The sequence below is a fragment of the Moschus berezovskii genome, chromosome 6 (assembly GCF_049115385.1).
Source record: "Moschus berezovskii isolate FMDL1 chromosome 6, NW_MosBer_1.0, whole genome shotgun sequence".
NCBI lineage: Eukaryota > Metazoa > Chordata > Mammalia > Artiodactyla > Moschidae > Moschus > Moschus berezovskii.
The window spans coordinates 112,349,000-112,375,160 of NC_142465.1; the positions used below are offsets into that span (position 1 = coordinate 112,349,000).

Below are 26,161 nucleotides of genomic sequence, written 5' to 3' on the forward strand. Positions count from 1 at the left end.
GTGGTGAGGTTCACAGCGTGACGCCTAGATGTGGCTATCAGGGTGCTGGGCCCACAGGCACCCCATTTGCTGGAGCCCAGAGGGGTGGGCCAGGGGAGGGGAACCCTGTCCCCAGAGAACAGAGGAAGAACTCTTTCCTGTAGAAATCTCCAGAAAAGGGATGGACAAGAGGTACAGGGTCCATACGTGTCTGCCACCCAGTTTTGGTGGGTTCAGGGGTCAGCTGTGTGCGGAGCAAGTTCCTTCAGGTGACAAACGTCTGCTGCACATCTGACATGCGCTGACTCAGGAGCCGTGGCAGGAGGGACACGGCTGGGCGCCCAAGGTCACTGTGCCGTCGGAGGACACAGACGCAAGCAGGCCATCACGGTACCCGTGTCAGGGGCTTGCATGCAGAGCAAACCGGGGATACCAGATCTGAAGTGACTTTTTGGAGTCCTTGGGGATCAAACCCAGATATCCTATCACATTAATTTTTTTGCTTACAAAAGAGCTGCCCCCTGCTCCGTCATGTCCATGCTCACGCTCATGTCACTGAGTTACTCTCCTAATAAGAGGAGCTTTGTGTCACAAAGGATCCAATATTTGGACTTGGAGGGTCACCTAGCCTCACCGCCCACTTGAAACCTGAGGATGCTGGAGCCAGAGACATTAAGGAAATTGCGCCAAAGCAGCACCCAGTCAGCAATAAAGCCTGGGGGCCAGCTGCGTTCCCAACTCCTAGCTCAGCGCTGCTCTGAGTCTCTGCCTCGTGTCACCTCTGCAATTGTGAAGCCGGGGCAGGCAACATCCCCAGGAGCCACAGGCTGGCTGCGCTCACTCTGAAGAGCTAATGTTTCAGTTGGCACCGCAGCGCCCAAGTCTGCAGGTGGGTAAGCGTGAGCAGGTGGAGGAGCAGCGGCAGAAGTAGGCCTTCTGGCCGGCACCTGGTCCTCGGCAGGTGTCCTGGCGGTCGGGGGTGGGGAACCAGGAGGAAGGTGAGGCCGGGACACTGCTGCCCCCCACCCCCACCAGCTCTGCAGGGCAGGGCAGGTCTCTGGAGGGGGTGGTGGCAGTTCTCTCCTGCCCCAGGAAGCCCCACAGGGTGCAGCCCGACCCCAGTGAAGCCGTGAATCGCTGGAAGAGTACAAGATGAGAAGAAAGCGCTGTCAGAGGTGGGGGAATTACTCTCTTTGGGGAAAGGAATTCTGTGTCAAGGAGCTTCCTTCCCCAGCCTTGAAAACCCACAAGGTGACCAGACAGTAGGGTGGGACCTGACTCATTGTCCTGTCCATGACCAGCAACCAGAGGGACTCACCTGAGCTATGTTAGGGGGACATGCTCAGGCCACTCCGCCTGGGTCCCTCCTGCTGGACCAGGGCTATTGAGCTCGGTGTCTCAGAGAATGAGTGGAGGCTTGGATTTGGGTTCTGTTGCCTGGATTTAAATCCTCGGTTCTACCAACCTCCAACTGTGTGGGCAGGTCACTTAACCTCACTGAGTCCTGGATCCTTTGTAACACGAGATGATAATTCATACATCTCAGGCCTGTGGCAAGGACTAATTCCATCTAAACACCTAGCAGTGGGCCTGGCTCACGGGAAGCCCTCAAATGGTAGCCCTTATTAGAACAGTAAAAGCTCCTTTCTTTGAAGCAGGGGGATAATAAAAAGTTATTTGGAAACGGAGCAGTCTTTTAATGAGGGAGCCTCACCATTCAGAAACGCCAGCAGAAACACTCAAAATGCAACCCAGGCGGGCGCCTATCTGAGAACTTAGCCTGCCTGCCCCAAAGTCAAGCCCCGAGCCCAGGATGGAGGGACCCCTGCACCGCCTGCCAGGGCTTCCTACAAACTGCAGAAACCCTCCTTTCCCAGGGTCTGGGTCCCGGGTGAGCAGGACCCCAAGGGAGGTGGAGGAAGGGAAGGTAACTAGTGGTTTTACAGCTGTTTTGATTACTTCAGCTTGAGATGTTTGCAAATAAGATGTTAAAGGCTGGAGGTTTTGTCTGGTCTTAAGTTCAGCATATTTGTAGTTTTATTAAAACTTGTCACAGCAGCAATCTGTGATGGGGGTGGGGGGCAGGATTCGGCAGTGACTGAACTGTAGGCCGCCACCTGGGGCAGCCTGGGGGAGGGGCCGGTGTGCGTGGCACCTCGGACCACTGTCCATCCCTTCTAAGAAGTGAGGGGAAGAGGTTACAAGGCACTGGAGCGTGCGTTCGCTGTCTGTATCACCTCTGTTTTCTAGGCAACAGGAAGAGCTTTTTCCAGGAAACTCAGTGAGCCAGAGGAAGAGAGATGCGTGAAGGAACCAAGCCTTATCTTTTTGTCTTATATTTTGTCTTATTTTTTTTAATGATTTTTATGTTTTCTTGTCTTTTGCTTTATGTTTCGGTTGGGAAGAGCTCTCAACCAAAAAGGCAGGACATGGCCGTTTCAGCATCTCACTGCTCAGCCAGGTTGAAGACCTGCCAGGTTGATGACCTGCTGGGGACTGGGTCAGTGAGACCCCAGGAGGGCATCGCCAGGGTGAGAATAAGGGGACCGAGGCCCGCTAAGCATCCTAAGTGCCAGGGGTGCTGGCTCCTGGAGAGGCCTGGCCTCATCCTCAGGAAGACGGTGGTTTGGGGGTGAGACGGCAGGCGTAGGTGAGTGAGGGGCTGGGAGCCGGGTCCACCCTCTTCTGGAATCTCGGAGACGGGAGACACAGCCCCTGACATCGGAGACGTGGTTCAACCCCTCACAAGTCCCCACCCCAAGCAGCAGCCCCTGCTGCAACGCCAGGTGGGAATTCCCTATGTTTCAGGGTCCCCTTCTGGTTGGCTCCCCACTGCGCTCCCTTGTGCCCCGCCACACTGGACCTGAGCTGAGTGCTGGGGGGCCGCTGTGGCTCAGGGCCCTGCAAGGAGCTGCCATACCTGCCTCCTGTCTTTTGTTTCTGAGTGTATCTGTTGGTATGAAAAGTCCTTGGCACCTCCCGCAGCAGTTCCTTTGCATCTTTTGGGGCTATGCCAGGTACAAATACCTGTCTGTCTGTGTTACTTGGTTTTTCTTGGGGGCCCTGGGAGTACAGTTCAGGCTGGAGGGGAGCAGAGGGGACACCTGGACACGGAAGGCTCAAGGGTTAAGGTCGAGGGTCACTTTGGCCACTCATCGGCCCATCTGTCCCGACAGTGGACTGTCAGAGGTGATGTGACAGCTTCCTGCCTGGGAAGGTCTCTTGCAAGGAGATAGTACCATTTTTTTTTTTAATTGATGTATAGTTGATTTACACTGTTGTGTTAATTTCTTCTGTACAGCAAAGTGACTCAGTTATATACATACATATACATCATTTTCATTTTCTTTACATTATAGTTTATCACAGGATATTGAATATGGTTCCCTGTGCTGTATAGTAGGACTTTGTTGTTTATCCATCATGCATATAATAATTTGCATCTGCTAACCCCACACTCCCAAAACTTTCCTCTCCCTGTCTTCCTTCCCTTGGTAGCCACAAGTCTGTTCTCTATGTCCATGAGTCTCTTTCTGTTTCATAGATAAGTGCATTTGTATCTCACTTTACATTCCACATGTAAGTGATGTCATATGGCATTTGTCTTCCTCTGTCTGACTTCCTTCACTTAGTATGATCATCTCTAGCTTCATCCATGTGGCTGCAAATGGCATTGTTTCATCCCTTTCATGGCTGGGAATACCCCATTGTATAAATGGCATTGTTTCATCCCTTTTCATGGCTGGGAATACCCCATTGTATAAATGGCATTGTTTCATCCCTTTTCATGGCTGGGAATACCCCATTGTATAAATAGCATTGTTTCATCCCTTTTCATGGCTGGGAATATCCCATTGTATAAATGGCATTGTTTCATCCCTTTCCATGGCTGGGAATATCCCATTGTATAAATGGCATTGTTTCATCCCTTTTCATGGCTGGGATACCCCCATTGTATAAATGGCATTGTTTCATCCCTTTTCATGGCTGGGATACCCCCATTGTATAAATGGCATTGTTTCATCCCTTTTCATGGCTGGAATACCCCATTGTATAAATGGCATTGTTTCATCCCTTTTCATGGCTGGGAATACCCCATTGTATAAATGGCATTGTTTCATCCCTTTCCGTGGCTGGGAATATCCCATTGTATAAATGGCATTGTTTCATCCCTTTTCATGGCTGGGAATATCCCATTGTATAAATGGCATTGTTTCATCCCTTTTCATGGCTGGGATACCCCACTGTATAAATGGCATTGTTTCATCCCTTTCCATGGCTGGGGATACCCCACTGTATAAATGGCACTGTTTCATCCCTTTTCATGGCTGGGATACCCCACTGTATAAATGGCACTGTTTCATCCCTTTTCATGGCTGGGAATATCCCACTGTATAAATGGCATTGTTTCATCCCTTTTCATGGCTGGGAATATCCCACTGTATAAATGGCACTGTTTCATCCCTTTCCATGGCTGGGGATACCCCACTGTATAAATGGCACTGTTTCATCCCTTTTCATGGCTGGGATACCCCATTGTATAAATGGCATTGTTTCATCCCTTTTCATGGCTGGGATACCCCACTGTATAAATGGCACTGTTTCATCCCTTTTCATGGCTGGGATACCCCACTGTATAAATGGCACTGTTTCATCCCTTTTCATGGCTGGGATACCCCACTGTATAAATGGCACTGTTTCATCCCTTTTCATGGCTGGGATACCCCACTGTATAAATGGCATTGTTTCATCCCTTTTCATGGCTGGGATACCCCACTGTATAAAGGCATCATGTCTCTTTACCCGTTCCCCTGTCAGTGCACGTTAGGTTGTTTTCATGTCTTGGTTGTTGTAAATAGAAACAGCACTGCTTTTCACGTGTCACCTGAAGACCAAAAGTGAGAGAAGTGGTCTCCAGCTCTGCACAGGGACAGACAGAATAGCTTTCCTGACACAAGTAAATGCCCCTTTGCTAGTTAGCAGTGAACTTTCGACAAGAGACTCTCCTCTGACTGCGATGTGTGGACGGACGTGTGGTTCTTCCTAAAGTCGGAAGGATAAACTGAATGTCTAGGTCACTTGAGAAGCGTTGGCAGAATTCATTGGCATTGCCCGAGCCAGGGAGCCAGGGAAAGTCCAAAGGCAAGAAAAGTCCAAGGAGAGGCCATGGGGAAGCAGCCTGGGACAAGTGTGATGGGCCAAGGCGGGGCACAGGGCCACTGGCAGGGCTTCCTACTACTCAGTTGTTCCATTCTTTTGCCTCAGACAGCTCCCAAGGGTCCAGAGACATCCACCTTCTTCCTTCTGAGCCTGCCTGGAGCTGTGGGCACAGCCTAGGGAGGTGCTCAGGCCCAGGGCTGGGCTGACTCAGGGCAGAGGGGCAGGAGGCGCCTCCTCTGCCCACCATTGAGGGGACATTGATAGACCCCTCTGTCCCTGAAGGCCAGCTCTACACTCTGCTGTCCTGCCTGTGAGTCGTAAAGCTTTCCAATCTTAAAAGATGTTTTCTTGTTGTTGTTGTTCAGTCACTAAGTTGTGTTCAGCTCTTGCAACCCCATGAACTGCTGCACGCCAGGCTCCTCTGCCTGCCACTATTTACCCGAGTTTGCTCAAATTCATGTCCATTGAGTCAGTGATGCCTTCTAACCATCTCATCTCTCATTTCCCAGAATCACGGTCTTTTCCAATGAGTTGGCTCTTCGCATCAGGTGGCCAAAGTAATGGAGCTTCTGCTTTAGTATCAGTCCTTCCAGTGAATATTCAGGGTTGATCTCCTTTAGAATGGACTGGTTGGATCTCCTTGCAGTCCAAGGGACTCTCAAGAGTCTTCTCCAACACCACAGTTCAAAAGCATCGATTCTTCGGCACTCGGCCTTCTTTATGGTCCAACTCTCACATCTGTACGTGACTACTGGAAAATCATAGCCTTGACTGTAAATGGTTAGATTTTATACCTCAGGTTAGAAATGCCGTAGCCCTGATACCTCCTGTAGAATCACACTGATGAGCCTTGTCGCGGTTCAGAAACATCTTATAGTAAAGGACCTCTCAATCTTAGGATGCTTCTTCCCACAAGCTCCGATGACCTTCTAAGACACCAGTGTCCCTGGCTTTTCTCCTTTGGAAAAACTGGAAAGGAAGGTTCGGGGAGTCAGATACTGAAGGGGCCTTAGAGATACATCTGCCCTTTCGTTTTCCATGTGAGATGCACAGAGGCCCTGGGTGCTGAGTAGTTTCCCTGACGGTGGCAGAGGTGGGAGCCCTGGCCCTGCTCCTGCCTTAATGCTCCTCAGGTATTAAAACCAGCCAGAAATAAAGGTGAGAGGGGACCGGGAGCTTTCTGTGTGATTTGAGGCTATTTTGAAGATTTGTTTTAGATTTGTTTCTGGGTCAATGATTTTATATAAAGAGTATGATCCAGCTGATTTATTAGGGAAAGTATTGTAAACTTTGGTTCACTTATAAGAAGAAGTGTTTGGGTTTCTGAAAAGGGTGCTGCTTTTGAGGCTGGATGATTTTCATGAACAGTAAGTGTTTATGAACTGAAATCTGGCCACCTCTGCTCTTCACGAAGCCACACGAATTCCTACCGAGGCCCCTCGTAGCTATTTAACCCACTTACCATCCACGGCCCTCAGCTGGGGGCCTCGCCCATGACTGGGATGTTAAGATTCCGAGGCCAGGCCTGCATCTTGTGGGGAGCAGAGGGAGGTGTGGGGCTGGGCTGGTGCGTGGTTCCCTCCCCCACCCCTGTTGGTGCCAGGCCTCCTGGTGCAGGATGCAGAGCCTCCTATGTAATATACGTCTTCTTGAAGTGGGCGGGGGCTGCAGAAACCTTGCCTCAAGCCTCCTCCATGCCCCCTCCCCCCGAAAGGTGAGAAGGAAGCCGCCCCTCCCTGGAGGTCCTCCCTTCATATCCACCCTCCTGGGAGACTGAGGACTTGGTGCTCCGCTGGGCGGTCACTGCCCTCCTGTGTCTGCCGGAGGGTAGGGGTGCAAACGAGCAGTGGCCACCATCTCCACATGCACCCCTTCTTCAGGAGGGTCTAACACATCGATAGCCTGTCCGCTAGAATGTGTGCAGACCTATTCTTGGTGCTCTGAGCATGTTGCCTCTTACATAAGACTCGTCCGTGTCTATAAACTCTGCAGGGGCTGTTCACTCGTGAGAAGGATGGTGTCTGGTCTGCGTTGCTCCCCTGCCCTCGTGTTCTAATTTGGGAGGGCACTGCCTGGCTCCGGGCCGGCTTGCCGCCTTCGGCCCAAGCGCTGGCCAGGCCCACTGCCCTCTCCTGGGGCCTAGGGGTGCAGAACATGGGACACAGAGCGAGACGTGGGCCAGCCCTGTGGGGATGTGGCCGGAACCCTCTCTCTCCTTCTGTCCCCCAGACACACATATCCTCTCCCCTAAGACGGGGCTGGGGTCATGGTGGGCTCCGTGGCTTATGGCCATGGCTCCTCACCTGCCAGGGTCCCACAGACTGAAGAGTTTGCTGAGGCAGACCCAGCAGCGTAAACAGCAGAGTGTGTTCCCTCCTATTGTAGCCCAGCGGAGGTCAGCCCAGCCCTCTTGGAGGTCAGCGGTTGGCGGGGCTGGTCCTCCTGAGGCCTCTCTCCTTGGCCAGTAGACAGCCATCTCTTCCCTGTGGCCAAACTTCCTCTCATTAGGACACCAGTCAGATTGGACCAGGGTCCTCCCGACCTCATTCTAGCCCAATTACTCTATGGAAACCGTGTCTGTCTACCTGAGTCCAGGGTCCTGGGGATTCGGTCTCCATTGTGTGAATCATGGGGGGGGTTTGTCTGAATGGGCCTGACCACGTGTGGCCTTGCAGAAGGCCAGCCTGTGTCCAGGGACCACAGTGGCCTGTGCCTGTGAGCCTGACGCTGGACTGTGGCAGCCATCCTTGAGGTATGCCTGCCCCCACCCCGGCAGGCTCCTCCATTTGTACAAGAGCCGAGACTCAGGCCTGGGCGGGAGCTCAGCCCCCTCGGCTGCTGGATGAGGGTGGGGCGTGGGTAGCATTTGTCACCTGTGCTGTCAGAGCACTGAGGGTTCAGACGAGGACAGACGGGGCGTCTGTAGGGCTCTGAGCTCCCGAGGGGAAGAGAGTCACCAGCAGTCAGACCTGTGTGTGTGCACGCTCATGTGTGAGTGTGCGTGCATATGTGTGTGTGTGTGTGCATGCATGTGCATGCATGTGTGTGCATGAATATTTCTGTCTGTGTGAGGGAGCCGAGGGGCATCTGGGGAGGCACAGGGCCCTAGAAGGAGCCCAGAGCATGACCCAGCCCAGAAGACCCTTGGGGATTGGGAACTGCCTCCTCTGAGTCCGGCCACACTGAGCAGTGATGCTGTGGGAGAGCATCGCCAGCATGAGAAATCACCCACCATGACACACCCATCCCCAGACTATCACTGCCCCATCTGTGAGCAGGGCCAGAGTGACTCCTCAAAGCTGAAAGAGTAAGCAAGCTTCCAGAGGAGCAAGCCCTGTGTCCTGTATCCACCGCCGCCCCACACACAGGAGAGGCACAGAACCGCCCTGGGGCCCCAAGTCCAGTCCTGGGGCGGGCACTCTCTGCAGGCTTGGGCTCCCAGTCCTGGGATCTGGCCTGGACACTAGTCAGCCGGATGGAAGTCTCCTGGGTCCTGACACAGAGGCTCTGCTGTCATAGGTGGTGACCACCACTGCGCTTTAACCTGTTTCTTGTACCCAGGTTCCGGTCTTTGGTAAAAATGATTTCATTGCCAAAACAAAATCTAAAAGCTTCTGATGTAGTTTGACTCACTTTGTTTAATATTGAGACAAAGTGAGGCTCCAGGTTGCTCAGGGACCATTGCAGGATGACACAGCCCAGAGCCCCGCAGCCACAGTCAGCTCCTGGTTTCCCAGGCTCACAACTGCATGGCTATGCCTCCTGGCAGAGCCCGCTGAAGCAGAGGTACAGGGCCTGGAACTCTGTCCCTTGGTTTTCTTGGACTGTACAGCAGTCCAGGGCACATACAGAGCCATCCAGGGCAGCACAACCACCCAGGGCTTGTGCAGAGCCATCCATCCTGTAGCACGGATGTAGGACCGCACAGGAGAAACCCAGGTATGTCACCCAGAAAGACGTTTCACCTACAAAGCCCTGGACAGAGGTCCCCTCTGCGCCACTGACCCTGGTGCAGCAAGGGGCTTTCCTGTGCCGCCTCGTGACAGACAGTGGTTACTTCCGTCCGGCTCGAGCCCACAAGTGTAGCTCACTGCCCACCCCTCCTCACCACCTCCACCCGCCTGCTCCAAAGACAAACACAAACTCTTGCGGTTTTGCAGACTCTGAAAAGCACAGGCAGAAACGGAAGCTCCCAGAACCCAGAGGTGCCGCCAGGGAAGGGGGGTTGTTTTGGGGAAGGTCCCTGGCTCTGTCTCCCGGGACAATGGTCCAGAAGGTCCAGGGTGGAAGCCAGGGATCTGCTCCTGCCCCCACCCCCAGCCCACCCCATGTGGTTTCCATGCGGCTCATCCTCAGACGCCACTTGGTGAGATGCTTACGCACATGGTAATGAACCCAAACTGCTTAGTGACAGGAACCCTCCTAATACCCACACGCTGGGCCGTGGGCGAGGAGCTCGGGTGCACTGCTGTCCGAGCGGGTCAACGGGAGAGGCCGGCGTTCAGTTTTGAACGTGCAGAACGTGTACCCCAGCGATGCCATCCTGCTGGTCGTCCTGAAAAGCACTCTTGAGGCACAGCTGTGCGGGCGGCGTTGCAGGCACCACGGCCCCCGATCCACACAGAGGCAGTCCCTCCTTCTGGCGACTTACAGTCCAGGGAGGAAGGGACAGGGCTGTGGAGCAGGATTGGAGTGGGCATGGTGTGCAGGAGGTGGCTGGGGCTCTAGTTTCTGGGCATGCCCAGCGCTCCCTGTAGCAAATAGGTGGCTAGGGTCCTTGAGATCCACACATGTGTCTCGCTGCTCCATCTCTGGAGACGCTCAGCTCACTGCTCAGGCCACTCCGGCCATCCTGTCCAGAGTACGCAGGGGCCTCTCTGCTCACCTGACTGTTCAGGACGTCCATGGGAGAAGCCGTGCTTCCACCTCCGCGTCACACGCAGGAAACAGAGCTGAGAGTAGCAGAATCCTGGGCCACAGGCCCACTTCCCTCCCCTTCTGTCCCCACAGCCGGGAAGACGGGCCACACCCTATCCCCCGCCCCCGGTGAGAGACCAAGTCAAGAGGAGAACCCCTGAAGCATGTCTCCAACGAACCCGCCTTGGTTCTGGACGGGAGGGAGGCAGAGACAGTGACAAACACGAGGGCTGACGTGAAGCTTTGATTTGTTTAGAGAAATCCTGAAAGCAGTGGCAGGGTTGACTCATTTGACTTAAAAAGGAGCCAATGCAAAGTATGTTTCCTGACCCGGTCCTGCGGCCTTCAACCTGAAGAGGAAGCAGTGCTGGGAGTGAGCTGTGCCTGCAGTGGGGAGGGGCCTGGAGGGGGCCAAGGGGGCCTACGGGACTGGCCAGTGACGGGGCCTTCCTCCGTGGGTCCCGGCTCCCCATGTGCAGAGATCGTACACCAGCCCACAGTGTTCTCAAGTCCAGCGTGAGAAAAGCAACTCCTTCCTGAATCACCCTTCCTCCTGCAGACGGAGTTTCCTGTGAACCCTGGAAGGGAGCCCCTGGGGTGAGGGGATAAGAAGCGGCAGAAGGGGGACACCCCCAGCTTTGGCAGACCCAGGGCTGGCGTCTGTAACGGCATGAAACAATCTCCAGAAATCTGATCCCAATCGTTGGGGTCATGTCTTTCCCCACACTCTTATCCAAGGCTTCCTTCCGGCCAGTGGCAGCCAAGGGTGCGCCTGCCCCCTGCCTCCACTCGGGACCCACGGGCATGGCCCTTGCTCAGAGCGTGCCTGATTCTTCCCTCGTGTCAGTGACTTGGGCGGAGGCCAGTGTCACCTCAAAGATCTCTCTCCCAAAGCACATCTGACTTTCCCAAATGGCCAACTCCATCTCTTCCAGCAAATGACTTCCAGATGCTGGAAGCAGCGGCCAGTGGAATTTTATTGCCCCCAAACTGTGGTTCTGGGCCACATACTTCTGACTTGAAGGTAATTTGGAATGTAAACATTGCAAGGCATGTACTGGAATTAATTACAGCTCCCTTGTATTCTCCAAGGCCTGCAAGCCTGCAATTAACTGTTTACACAGACACCGAGCCAGCAGATCAACTAGTGTATGTGGACCCGTGATGACTACTGTCCCCCTTTACCTTGGGAAAACAGTGAAATTAGACCCAGACTGACCCATTTCCCTGGGGCGGCCATAGGTCCTGACATTAGAGGGGGCCTTTTCAGCCATTGCCTCTGCCCCAGCAAACAGAAGGTAGCAGACCTGGGCACCAAACGTCCACAGGCAGGAGCTTGTTTAACTCGGACAGCAGGAATGTACATAGGGCAGCAGCCATGTCTTTGGGGCCTGCAGAGAAATCCGTGGATCTCATCCAAGGCTGGTAAAGTGAGAAACAGCTTTGGGGACTCATTTTTTAATTTCACAATGGCACTGAAATGTAGGATGAAAGTTCTGAAGATGAAGCTGGTAACTTCATAGTGTCAATGTACTTAGTGCTACTGAGCTTTGCTCAAAAATGGCCAATTTTATGTTTATGAGTTGTTGTTGTTGCTTGGTCTCTAAGACATGTCTGATTTGACACCCCATGGACTGTAGCCCACCAGGCTCCACTATTCATGGGATTTCCCAGGCAAGAATACTGGAATGGGTTGCCATTTCCTTCTCCAGGGGGTGTTTCAGACCCAGGGATCAAATCCACATGTCGTGCATTAGCAGGCAGATTCGTACCACTGAGTCTCCAGGGAATCCCATGTTTATGTACTTTACCTCAAATGCTAAAGCAGGATGATCAGGTAAAGGTTCTTTGGGGTTGTGTAAACTCAGAGGCCTGTGCTGCTGTGCCTCCCAGGCCCAACAGAGCTGCAGGTGCTCCAAGTCATCATCCATGTCCAGAGGAGGGCTTGGCAAGGGTGTGAAAGGGAAGAAAATCTATTTATCGAGCAAAGAGGACATTCTGGGCCTTATTTAGGCATGTGGACACAGCTGACTGAGAGAATGAATGCATAATTTTTGCTGTAAAACAAATAAACGGGCTCTCTCTGCTTCCCCAGAACAGAGACCTTCTGCAATCTTACTTAGATCGAGAAGTCAGAGATGCGTGGCTTTTTGACCAAAGTCTCAGTGTCCACTGACCCTGGGGGCCTGTTTCATCAACAGGAGGGTGATGTCATGGCTCTTTGCACGTGACTCTCCTGGGCTCTGGGAGCCGGTTCTGACCACAGGCTGCCGTCAGAGGAAAGACTTCTGTGGACAGAGAGCGAGTGACGGGGACCCGGCGCCCTGACCCAGAAGGTCACCAGCTCCTCTGAGAGAAGAGAGTCTGGGCCTGCTCACCATCCACTAACGTGGGGGGCCGAACCCCAAGCTGGCCAGAGAAGTTAGGAGCACAGGCTCTGTGGTCAAAGCCCAGTTCGCAGCCTCTCGGGCTGTGTGACCTCGAGGAAGTTCCTGTGTTCCCTGGAGACCTCAGTATCCTCCTGTATAAAATGGGGTGATCCTAGCACCCCCGTCGGGCCACTAGGAGGCTTAAATCAGCCCATGTGTGTACACAGGGCACATGGTAAACAGTGCAGGGTGCCAGCTGTTGTCACTGTTGTCCGAGGAGATGTTTTGAGGCACCTGCTCCAGAATGTAACTGCGGGCATCTGATTCCCATGCCAGCCAAGTCAGTGCTCCAACAGGGCCAGTTCTTCCCACCCTGGCTGGACAGAAAGCCCTGGATGCAATGGTGGGCACCGGCCCGAGCTCAACTGGAGAGGCAGCTACAAGCTCAGGTCCCTGGAGAGAGAGCCCCATGCCCACCCTGGTTCAGCAAGCCCTGTGGGGTTGGGATGGCTGGCTCCCACACAGCTACATAAAGGGTAGGTGTGCCCATGGTGAGAAATACACACACTTGAAAAGATGACCAGTGACGAGGGGAGAAAGTGGCCACCATCGATGAGCAGATTAAATGAGACCATTCAGAGCCTACACAGGAGGGCAAATCCCTGCCTTACACCTACAGGATGACTGCTGTCAAAATCCAGACCAGACCGGGACAGACAGAAAATCACATGTGCTGGCGAGGGGACAGAGGAACTGGAGCCCTCGGGCACTGCTAAAGGGCATGTGAAGTGTGCAGCCGCTATGCAAAACAGGGCGGCAGTTTCTCAAGAATTCAAAACAGAACCACCGTTGATCCAGCAATTCCACTTCTGGGTTTTATCTAGAAGAACTGAGGGCAGGGTCTCAAAAAGGTACTTGTACTGCCATGTTCGTAGAAGCGTGACTCAGAATAGGAAAGGGGAAGAAGCAACATGGGTGTCCATAGATGGACGAAGGGGTGCAGGACGTGGTCTGTACCTATCTGAAAGGGAAGGGGATTCTGACTCCTGCAGCACCATGGGTGAACTTTGAGGACATGGTGCTCAGTGAAATAAGCCGTCCTGAAAGAACCAATATTGTTCAAGTCCACTTATCTGAGGTCCCTAGAGGAGTCAGATACATAGAGACGGGAGGTAGGGTGGTGGTTACCAGGGGGCTGGGCAGTGAGTGGTTAATGGGGACGGAGTTTCTCTTTTGCACAATGGTGGGTTCAGGAGATTGTGGAAGCACTTAACACTACCAAGCTGTGCACTTAAAAAAATGGTCGAGACAGTAAATGTTATATTTATGTGTGCGTGTGTGCTCAATCATTCAGTCATGTCTGACTCTTTGGGGCCAGTGGACTGCAGCCTGCCAGGCTCCTCTGTCCATGGGAGTTCCCAGGCAAGGATATCGGAGTGGGTAGCCATATCCTCCTATGTGTATGTGTATTTTACCACAATTTGAAAAAAAAAATTTAATTTTTAAAAACTTGAAACATTTGAGTCCAGCTGAACCAAAGAAACGCGGTGGAGGGCGGCCAGGAGGGCCCTGCTTTGGGGACTCGGAGAGGCGGGAGGCTGTTCCCAAGGGGGCGGGGGCCCTTGGGCTGTCTGGGTCTAGACAGAGAGATCTCAAGAGAGGCACAGTCTCCTCTGGTTTCATAAGCAAACTGAAAGCAACCCAGGAGAGGTGGTGACGCAGGACCTGAAAGCACTGGAAGAGATAGCTGACATCCCGTTTTAATTAGCGGAGGCGCGGGAGGCCTGACGCAGCAGCCGGTCTCTGGGAGCTGCCGGGCTGGAAGTCGGCAGCCACAGGGTCCTGACCCTCGAGAAGGCTCCTTGGGGCTGGGAGGTGCCCCCGGCTGGAGGGGCCCTGGCTGTCGCTGGCCCGCAGTCAGGAAAGTGCCCAGTTGTCGGAGCCTAAATGACCTTCCCCAAGTCAGACTCATGAGGTTTTTATGAATGATCTGTATAGCCCTGGGGCTCATCTTTCTGCTTCTGGAGTGGGAACGGCACCATGGCAAAAGGTTCTGTTAGAGCCACGAGGTATGATTGCAGCCCTGACGGGTGGGGAGACGCCTCACTCCACAGACACGACCGTGATGCCCACGCAGTGACGGCGGGGATGCTCCTGCCCGAGGGGACGGCCACAGCTGGCCCCCGCCCCTCAGCACCACTTCCAGCTGAGGCCTCCCTCCTGGGTGAGGAGCAGGGGCCTGGGCACCCCAGAGCCGGCGTCCCTCCTTCCCCAGCCGTCCAGGAGAGCCCAGGTCCTGACACACTTGCTTCAAACCCACTCTTCTGATGGGGGACAGGGCCTGGCAGTGCCTTGAGGGGAACAGACCCCAGGGTACCCCCATACAGTGCCCTGAAGTGAGCCTGAGATGTGGGCATGGTGCGTCCTCCCCACTACCCGTCGGATGCTCCGTGCTCGTTCTTTCTTTCCTTCTGTGCTTTGCTCTTGCTGTGGGTCTTTCTTTCACGCTGCACTTTGCTCTTGCTGTGGGTCTGGTCAACCTGACATCTCTAAGATGCTGGGGCTCGCAGGGAGATGGGTCCACGGAGGGAGAGGAAGGCAGGGAGTGCCAGACACCACTTATGGAGGAGGCCCGGCGGAGGGTCGGCTGGACCCAAGCTACTTATGCTCGAGTCGCTCCGATGCTTCAGAGAAAGTGCAGGCGGCTTCTCAGAGCCGAGGAGGCCCGCGCCTGGCCATTCTGGTCTTGGCACCGATGCACTGTCTAAAGCCTGGTCCCTCGGGCTTTGCAGCAGGACGGTCTCCACTCTGTGTCCGCATTTCCTTTCCTTTTCAGACTGCTGGTGCCCTACACCCCTGCCCTCTGGGGCTTCTGCTGCCAACTGGCTGGGGCTCAGGCCACGGGATGCAATCCCTGCTGGAGGACTAGCCACCCCGCTGCTGACCTCGAGCGGAGCAGAAAACTCAGACTTCCAGTGGTCGGCAGGCCTGGTCCCTCCGCCCTCTGCTTACTTCCATTCATTCCCCATGCCCATGGAATATGTATTTTTAGTAAAAAATGAAAAAGAAAGCAACCCAAACACCAGCATGACCTGTCCGGCCAGGCGCTGCGTCTGCCATCTGGGTCTGAAGAAATGTACACAAAGCATTCAATGCAGTCCTTGCAAGTGGTGGGTCACACCCGTGGTTCACTGCCCTTGGGGCCCGTCCATTTATCGTCGTGGGCCTTAAGGATGCTGTGAGGGGCGCAGAGGGGGAGGAGGGGACTGGACCCCTGGATCCTTCCCCTTGGGTTGCCCCCTTCCCCCCGCTCAGGCTGCCTTTGGCCATTACCCACAGTCAGGACCCAGCTTCCCTCAGAGCAGCAGGGTATTAAATTGGCCCAACTCTGGGTTCCAAGCACCTTAGCACCTAAGGAGCAGAAGATGGACAACGTGCTTGGAAACCATCCCCCCAACACTCACAAACCAGGTCCCCGAAAGCCTTGGGCCGCAGGAGGGGCATCAAGGCTGGGTCATGCAGCTGCCCAAGGCTATGGGGTGGGGGTTGGCAAGGCTGCAGGTGGAATCACATATATAGCTGCCACATTTTCACAAGTTCAAGGTATGTGAGACAGCCTCACCCTCCCGCCAATGACTCCGTTCAGGCCCAAGTGGACACCAGCCACTGGCCCTTCCCGCCTCCCATCTTTGGGGGAACTCTGACTTCCAGGGGCATGTTGGGGGAGGAGCAGGCACCTCCTTGACCCCTGGGTCCCACAGGGCGGGTTCTGCCCTCTGTCCCCAATTTAAGCCGTGGGGTCTCATGTCCAGCAGCTCATGCTGCCCTGGGTCAGGATCTCAGTCAGGTCCTCGTCTGTAAGTAGGGACCATCCCCAAACATTGGACTGACGGAGTGGCTCAGTAAAGTCCTGCTCGGCTTCATGTTGAGATTAAAGAGTTCTGGTGAGCACTGTGGGTTTCAGGTATGGACTGCTCTGGGAACTGAGGTTGAAGTGGTACTCAGGGGCTAGAGAGGGAACAGACAGTAAACGAGCCAGGTGATTTCAGACAGTGACGTGTGCTGAGAAGAGAGTGGATCCTGGGGGCTGGGGGAGGAGAAGGGAGCAGGTGTCACACAGGAAGGGCGTTCTAGGCAGCAGGACCCCTGATGCAGAGCAGACCGTGTCGGGACAGGACCCAATTCCTGCTCTGGAGACCAGTGTGGGCCTAGCTTGGGGTGAATATTGAGGCCACTTGGGCATAAAACCAGAGTCCCCTTGAAGTGACTGGCTGCATCCCTAGGGTGGTCGGGGGAAGGTTGCCCTGACTTGGCCACAGGATCACATTTTATTCAGTAGCCAAAACTCATCTATTGACAGGGCTTGACTGAGAGACCATTCAACCTGTGCATGGGGCACCAAGGCCAGCACACGTGTGTGCGTGTTTACTAGCGATTCTTCAGACCCCTGAGCTCTGAGGGTCCACGTAAGAGGCTGAGTCTCTCCAGACGGCTGCCACCATGGATAGAGGTCTAACACACATTCTCTGGATGTTGTCTCAGCAGGAAAGTCACCGTGATTCCAGTATTTTTATCCAGTTTTTAAAGTTCGTCTAAATTTGTCCCTTCATTATGTGTCCAGAATGGGTGTTGAAATGAACTGAAGCGGGAGGTGGATGGGGCAGTCAAATCAAGGTCCAGATGCAGCCAGTTTGTTCCACCAATGTCCACTCCATCCATTTGTCCCCAGAAACGCGGTAGGGCCCCGAGTGACACAGGTGGCTCAGACCCTTCCAGCTGGTGTGAACAGCTTCAGTGTGGAGAGCAGGGGCAGGAGCCTGGGTGAACCACACCACCGCCTCGGAGCCATGCATTTGCCATCTTGGTGCAACTAGACACTGAGGATGAGACAAGCTTTCCCCGTGTCAGCCCGATGGACAAGGCATCTTCCATCCTGTGCCCTTGACTGCCTGCTGCACACAGGCAGGACAGGGGAACAGGGCCCTCAGGGCAGCCTCCATGGGATGGCCGAGGGGCAGTGCAGGGCCTCATGGGAACCACGTGCACCCTGTCTGCTGACCTGCCAGTTGAAGTGACAGCCGGCTTGTCGTTACCCGCCGTTGGTTTGTTCAGGAACAGCAGTATGAATATCAGCAGCATCTACCGTGAGCGCCCCCTGGCTTTGTGACGGAGAATTATGGCAGTGCCTGGTAGCTTCGGGACCCTGTCCACCCCCCGGCCACGGTGACCGTGCAGACACCACAGCCCTTGACAGGCACTGTTCTGATGACAGCATTGAGTTTCCACCTATTTCCTCCACTGGAATCACATCCTTTTTCTGTGTAGGGTTGCAGAATGATCTTGATCAGCGCGGTAACAGCGTCAACATTTTTTATACTATTTAATTATTGTAATATATCAAACCCACGGAACTCTGTAGGATATTAGGCAGAATTAGGCACTGTCTTGGTATCACGTTGGCTGTTTGCCACACTCACGCCAAGTAGGGAGGCTTGCTCACGAGCAAGGGTTCATCTGTCTGCCGGTGCCAGGCGCCCCTTGGGGAGGTGAGTCACCGATCAGCCCCCTCATGACACCTCGTGAACAGACACAGCGCCTTCGGGCGAGCGTCATCAGTGGTCCCATTCTGCATGTGCTCCATGATCTCCCTGACTTGTCACCTTAGACTCTTTGAATCTTAAATAAAGTCTTGTTTTCTGCATCTTGACAACAGGAAACCATTTTGTTTACCATCTGGGTGCTGTGTGGTGTGTGAAGGTGGGCTGTGTGAGAGGTCTGAGGCCTGGGGAAGACATGGTCCGTGTGTGTCTGTGGCGTTTACTTTGGAGAATCGATGGGGTGGGGGACCAAGGCAGCGAAGGACGAGGCAGGTGGGCGTGACGTGACCATCTCAGTCTTTGCGGTGCACAGAGATTCCCCTCCAAATCCTGCAGCAATGTGCAGCCTGGCAGCCCACCCTCGGTTTGAGGCCATGCAGCAGCTGGTTTAGCTCTGTACAGATGAGACAACTGTGCCGGCAGCTGAGTCCAGATGGGAGCACAGTAGTTGGTTTGCATTTAGGGGCCAAACTATTTGGAAAAAAATGCATATCTTTAAACACAGGCCACCCACCCCGTGTGGGGAGATGCTGCCTCTTGGAAAGGCTCACCAGAGCAGAGAAGGACGAGGTGGCCAGCTCCCGGGTATCCCTGCACTTCCAGGGGATGCACGTGCTGAGTGCCAGGTTAGCCGGATCATGGGCACTGTTTGAGTTCCCTCTCCCCTCTCTGCTTGAGTAGAATTTGTTCCAGTTAAAAAGCACATGTGATGGTACTCCGCCTAAGTGATGCAGGGAGAAGTCGCCTTCCTTGTGGGAGATGTACCCGGGCCAGGATGTGACCTTGGGAAGGTTGTCACACATCTCTGAGCCTCACTCCCCATCTGAGAAATGAAGTCAGTATCATAAAAAAAAACAATTTATAAAAAATAACAGTGAGTAATACTTACTGGGCTCTCCCATGTGTTAAGTACTGTTTTCAGAGTTTTAAGTGTTTTGACTCATTTAGCCTCACAATATCCCACATGGTAGGTACAACTCTCTCCATTTCACAGGTGGGAAAGCTGGGGAACTGGGTTTAAATCCAGCATCCTGGCTTCTGTGCAGACACCAAATGCATAGCCACTGTGCTTCTTTTCCAAAGACCTAAATTATGTGAGATTAGGAGAGAAAAACAGTTTACCCTGCAACCTTTATAAAAAACCACTTGGCCAGATGGAGCTACAAAAAGCAATTTCTAAAAACAACAATGATAAATCAGTGATGAAAGGAAGGATTATATAATAAATGGTACTGGGACAATTGTTTAGCTACTTGGAAAAAATATCCGAGCAATTTAGATCTCCACCTCATACAGTTTGCCACAATATGTTCCAGGTTGATTAAATAGATTAATGGAAAAAGAAGAAGAAAATAGAAGTACATATCAATTCTCTGATGGGGAAGAGTGTAACAGCTCAAAACAATGGTAGAAATCACAAGAGTAGATGGTAGTTCTTCTGATATTCAAAGAAATCAGAAATCTCTACATCAGGAATAAAAAGTCAATGAATCTGAGAAAAGATTTACTGCAGGTGTAACATCTTGCCTACTATCTGTGTTTAATAATACATCTAAAGGAATTGGAAATTCAAAAATTCTGATAGATAAGTGGGCAAAATGTCCTTACAAATAAACATTTGGAAAAAGGATTCAATCTAAGCAGCAATTTTTTAAAATCTACTTTATAAAGAAGTAGCATTCTGATGTCATTACATATGGCATACACATTATATGTACAGATACACACATATGATTTTTTAAAATTGTAGGCTAATTGCTTTACAATGTTGTATTGGTCTCTGCCATACAACAACGTGATTCACCCATAAGTATACGTATATCCCCTCCTTCTTGAACCTCCCTCCTGCCCCCTACCCACCCCACCCCTCTAGATTGTGGCAGAGCTCCCCGTGTCATACGGCAACTTCCCGTTAGCGCTCTCTTTTACATCACATGTGATCTTTATACACACGCATACTTCCTGGCTCTATTGCTGCAGAAAGGACTCAGGAAGGACACCCCAGCAGCAGTGAGCACACTCAGCATTCAGGTCTTGGTCTCTGTAAAGCTCTCCTCCTATAGAGGAAACGAAGGCAAAGAAGCAGAAGAGAATCCTGCAACAGCTGGTGCCAGAAGGTAGTGCTCACGGGTTGATGGGGACACAAGACCCAGCTTGAGGGGACTTCCTCTGGATAAATCTGAAATAAGTGACTTCCAAATAAATGGTGTTAACAGATTAAAGTAAGAAGCCAAGAGTCTATTGTGCTTCCAGGTGACTCAGTGGTAAATGAGTAACCCCGCCAATGCAGGAGACTCAGGAGACACAGGTTAAGTCCCTGGGTCGGGAAGATCCCCTGGAGGAGGGCATGGCAACCCACTCTAGTATTCTTGCCTGGAAAATTCCCATGGACAGAGGAGTCAAGGGGGCTACAGTCCATGGGGTCGCAAAGAGTCAGACACAACTGAGCAAGTGAGCCCACACACACACACACACACACACATGAGTCTATACTGATAAAAGTTAACGAGTAAATACATGGGCAAGAATGAGATGACTTTCTCCATTAACAAAATGCTACCTAATGGATGTAGACAGGATAACAGAGTTAGAAAGTCATCACTCAGCCAGGGGCCTGTTGCTTCTAGCAGGAATCAGGCCAAAACCAGTACATGACCTATTAAAGAGGGGCAGGATATCCTCCCCATAAATGACTCATTGGTTCAATAGAAACCTTACCGTGGAAAACTCAGATACCTCCTCAACCAGTGGGCTAGTTAACCTCACCACTGGTGGGACAAGCCGACATCACAAACCACCAGAGATGCACACAGAGTCACTTCTGTGTGTTCCTACCCCAAACGCAGAGCCGCAACCTAACCGGGAAGAAATGTCAGGAATTGAGACACATTTTCCAGACATCGTTGCTTGTCCTTTTCAAAAACTGTCAGGTGATGACAGACAAAGACGGAGAACATGGTTCCATGTTAAAGAGACCAAACAGAATGACGACAGGGGTAACGCATCTTCGTGGAATCCTGGACACTGAGGACATTGGGTGAAAGTTAAGGTCTTCAGATTAGGTACAGTATTTATCAAAGAAAGCTTTCTGACTTTGCTTATCATACTATGTGAAAATGTCTTTGTTCTTATAAAATACACCCTGAAGTATTTAGATATAAAGGGGTATTTGTTACTTCGTCTAAACCAGAAGGGCACGGGGACTGTTTAAGTGTCAGGAGTGTCCCAACCCCTCCGGCCCATGCCCCTAGGTGACATGCATCCTCACCAGGTGTCACTTCAGGGATCTGTGGGGAGGCGGAGTTGGGCATCCAGAAGACTTTCTAGCGGTCAGAGGAAAGGCACAGACATGAACCACAGGAAGACGCCGAGGCTCGCTGGCAGGGAGCTGCCAGAAGCAACGGCAACTCCTTTGATGGTACGCGTCGCCTCAGCAGGAGAAGGTGGGCAGAGCCATCACCTTCAGGAGGGAAACCGAGGCTCAGAGAGGTGACGTGTCTTCTGGTCGGTGGACCCTGGTCCTCCCCTAGGACTCCCATTATTAGCTCCTTCCCAGGGGGTGGCGGGCGGGGAGGTGAGCTGCATCATTTCTAATGCTGCTCCCTCCTTGACGGCTTAACTTATCCCCACTGGGCGGGCCTCCAGGTCACCCTAACCTGTAGAAAAGATTCATCCACGATAGAAAGGCCACTCTTAACCCCTTCTGTTCCTGAGGCATCCGGGCAGCCTGCTGTCCAGTGCGTGAAGGGGAGGGGAGACGGAGGAGAGCTGGCAGGGCCAACCGTGAGGACCCGCTCCGGGCTCAGAGGACAGCGGTGCCGGTCCACTCAGAGTTCTGCTTCATCTGACGGCACGGGCAGCATTTTTCCAGAGGGTGCTTATGCTGTTGGGCAGCAGACCTGGGCTTTGACGTCTGACCAGTCAGGTTCCGTGCTACCTTCGCTCCTTCCTGTGTGACTTCCAGTGAATTCTTGAACCTTGTTGAGTCTTGGTTTCCTCAGCTGCAAAGCAGAGGTGTGATTGGAAGGATTCGGGTGATGGCGCACCCCGCGGGCCTCCACAGTGACTCTGGCAGTGCTGTTCCACTCCTAAATAAAGTGGCCAAGTCTCACTCCAGGCTTCCCACTGTGTGTTCCAGAAAGACAAGGCCATCGTTTCTTCTTCAATGTCCCCAGCTTATCCCCACGCTCCATGAGCGTGTCAACGATGAGGCCTCCAGGGGCCCAACTTGGAGGTACAGAAACACACTCCTGAGCTGGTGGTGGCCTTCAGGGTGACCTGTGGGCTGGCAGTCATCATATTTCAGCACCTGTGAGCCAGTGTGACTATGGCCACCATCACTGCACCCACCCCCCACATGCCCAGCAGCCTCGTTTCACCTGTCAGAGCCCAGCTCTGCGCCCCAAAATTGGCCCCAGGGCTCGCAAGGCCCACAGGCCTGCAGCCTCCCACCTGCCGGAAATCACTGGGAATTTAAAAAACCCATAAAGCAAGCAGCTGCAACGTGTGTATCAGGAGCCATTTCCTTCCTCTGGAAGAGTCTCCAAAGGTGATTCTCTTAGGTCACCCCCTCCGTGTTGAGCGTGTCAGCTGAGAAAGGACCTGGCATGTGAAATGACGGGCAGGTCCGGAGAGGGAGCAGCATTTTTCGGTGCGGCAGCCGGTCAAACGGAACACGATGCCCCTTGCTGGCCCCCTCTGGTCCCTGGAGGGCAGGCCCGCAGCCCCCTCGCCTCCTAGACATTCTCCGCGGGCACCACGGGAGGCAGTGGGTTCCTGGCCCAGAGGCCAGTTCCATCACGGCTGCTGGGTCACCTGTCGCTGCGAGGCCAAACGAGGCAGAGCAGGTGAAAGCCCAGGGTAAATTCTAGAGTAGAGATTCAGAATGAAATAATGCATCACATCTTTGGCCTGAAAGAATACTTGACCGTGGTGTTAGGTATCTTTCCCCAAAAGATTTATTTCTTTTTTATTTATTTCCCCTAAAATAAAATGAAGACTGGTCCTTCAGGTACAAACAGTTTGTAAGCAGTGGGAAAAGCTATAAAACTTTTACACAGGGAGATCTCAGAAGCCTTGAAAGGACGTATTAAACCCTCCAGAAAGCCCTCCCGTCCTCTCTGCATTTCTGACAATTTGCCAAACTACTTTAAGCCACATCGATTCTAGAGGGAGAATCCACCATCAAAGCATGGATGGAGAAGCTTCATTCCCCTGCCACTGCTGTGAAAACACCCCAGTGCCAATTTAGAGAACTAGAATCCTCTGATAAAAGCAACCAGACTGTGTTAGGTAAATTATTCCAACTCTGCCCCTCTGTCTTCCTGTCTGTGGCCTCTGTCCACATAGCCCACTGATCTCCAAAGAGTTCTCGGTGACATGAATGCATTTAAGGCCTCACAAAAGAGCACAATCAGCCCTGGTTGACTTTTCCGTTAGACAGGGCGGTCGAGTTTGTCTCTTTCCTATTTTGGGGCCCAGGTACACAGTTCCTATTTTTAGCAGCTCTGTGATGTTGTGAATCTAGGATTTCAACTGCCAGTGAGTCAGAGGGCCTGGCTGCCCTGAGACTCATGACTCAGATGGGAAGGAATAATCTGTTCACCAGGAGATGGGGTGCAGGGGGCTCTAGGGCTTGGTGAAAACACCATGTTTACATGGAAATCCGTGCCCTTCCGGAAGGTGCTTCCCCTCGTCCCCTCAGCAGGTCTCGTCCCAGACCCGGGAAGAGGGACCGACTCCTGGGGGCTCATGTCCTCCCCTTGAGGAGGCTCCTGGTCACATCAGAGTCAGCTGAGTCGCCTCTCGCTGGCAGATGAGGACTGGGGACACTGGGTGGAGATCAGGTGTCGGGCAGGTGAGGCTCCCGGCAGGGAGAGCTTTCTCTTTTAAGAGGAAAACAACTGGAAGGAAAAGCTGGCTCCTATGAAAGAGGGTAAGCATAGATTGGTCTCTTCCTGTTGGACCAGAAATGCCGTAGGACTCACTTAGCATCACCGTCTGTCTGTCCGTCCGTCCGTCCACCTGATCATGCAGGCTTCCAGTATACCTAGTGCACTGGAGGCTGACCTCATCCTGGACCTTTTGTTGGTACAGGGGAACGGTCCCCTGGAGAAGCTGGAGGGGGAACAGTAGAGGCATTCCTGCCCCAGGACCCTGTCCACCGTGAGGTCTCGTCAGTCCTGGCCATCGGGCACTCCGATGCTGGGGCTGGGCTATGCTGAGGTTTTGCTTGTGTGGAGTAGATGAAGTTCTGGGGTCATCACAGGATTAACAAACCTGGAGGAAGCGGGGACCCTGGCTTTGGTCATGTGGACACCCTTCCTTCTAGCTGTCCCCAGACCTAGGGGACAGTGCCCACAGATTCTCTCTGGGTGTAGACTCAAGGGTCCCAGTGATCAGAGGCCCCCAGCCCCACCTGAGGGAAGAGGCTTCTCCTGGAAGCTGGGATGGTAGGGTTTTCAGCCACTGTTTAGACTTTCCAGTGTTCCATGAAAGCTGCTGAATCTCTTCCCTAAACAACAAAGTCCCGTTTGGTGAAACGTCTGCGTGCAGTGTTCAGCTGAGCAGAACTAAGCTGCTGACAAAATACTGTCTCAGCCATTTAATCACAATCGCCAACATTTGCATAGGGCCATGCTGGTTAACAAAGCACCCTGCACCATCCGAGGGCAGGGCTGTCATGTGCATGGCACTCAGGGAAGATGCTGGAGGGGTGGGTGCCAGCCTTCTAGTCCCTCTGAAAGCCTCAGGACCACACCCTCCTCTGACCCCTGTCCAATCTGCGGGCCTGGCCTCAGCCCCGGCCATGCACCCAGGCTGCTGCTGGTTCATCTTCCCCGACTCCCCTTCACTGAGCCGTTCCCCTACTTCAGCTGCTGGAACAACTCAACCCCGGAGCAGGTCCAGCTCTCAGGACTGGGACCCCTCTGTACACAGCCCAGTCCCTCTACCTGTCCTCCTGGCTCAACACTACCAGCTGTGTCCCCTGCAAACAGCCTGACCTTCCCCAAGCTCTGGACCGTGGCCATGGCTGGCTACACAGCCCAGACTTGGCCTCGTGGGAGAGCAATAACTTGATTTTTTTTCTGAAGTAGCCTCTTTGATGTCTGGCAAGGGGCTGATTAACCAGCAGCAACCCCTTCTGAGTCACTAAGTCAGAGAATCTGAAAGAAGTGGGCATCTCTGGTGGGGGGGAGGGGTTAGTTTGAGAGCAGATGAGGCCGCAGGACAGGCCTCTTGTAGGCAAGGGGCTGCCTGCAGTAGGTGCCAAGGGGGAGAGGGGCCAACTGTCCAAGGCCTTTAGGCCCATGCTGTCCTCGGACCCAGCGTGTTGTTCAGGGTACATTGGAGCCCAAAGTACCTACAAACCAGAGACGTTCCCACTCTGAGCCAGAGAGGCCCTGCCCCTCCAAGGCCATGGCCACCCTCCAGCCAGTGGACAGTGAGCACAGAGGCTCATCTCAGCAGGCCGGTTGGTCCCCAAGGCTGGGTGAGGCCTGGGGGGTGGGGGCCCTGGACATAGAGTAGGGACATGTGAGGCCTCAGAACCGAGAGGACTCCTCTTCTCGGCGTCCCCTCCTCCACGGGACCCATCCTCTTCCCGCACACCTGCAGACAGAGCGGCTCTGAGACCACGGTTCACTGGCTTAAGCCATCCCACTGCGAGTTACAGCATTGTCTCACAGGAAAAATGCTTTCCCCCTGTTTTTCAAATTTCAGAGTCAGTCTTTGTTTTAATTCAAGGAATAATTTTAAAATTAAGTGGCACACAGTAGCCGTAGACAAAAGACGGATTTAAAAAGTAGGAAAAAAAAAAATCCTCCAGAATCTCAGACCTCAGGGACACACGGTCTTTGATGTGTGTTTCCTTCCAGTGGTAACCACACAAGTGCAGAAATATGTAATTTTCAAAGAAGAATCCTGCTACACAGAGCACTGTGTAACCTGGTCTTTCTTTAATTACAAACCGTGACTGTGCTTCTGTGGCGTTAAGTGTGACGCTACAGCATCACTTTAATATTTACCTAGTAGAGAATTGGGCTTCCCTGGTGGCTCAGAGGTTAAAGCGTCTGCCTCCAATGCAGGAGACCCGGGTTCGATCCCTGGGTCAGGAAGATCCCCTGGAGAAGGAAACAG

General features: G+C 53.1%; 1 protein-coding gene across 13 annotated transcripts in view; it reads left to right on the forward strand.

Moving 5' to 3' along the window:
* CACNA1C (calcium voltage-gated channel subunit alpha1 C) overlaps nt 1–26,161 on the forward strand; it is a 461,815-nt gene that overhangs the window by 227,865 nt on the left and 207,789 nt on the right. The gene's annotated exons all lie outside the window — the stretch shown is intronic.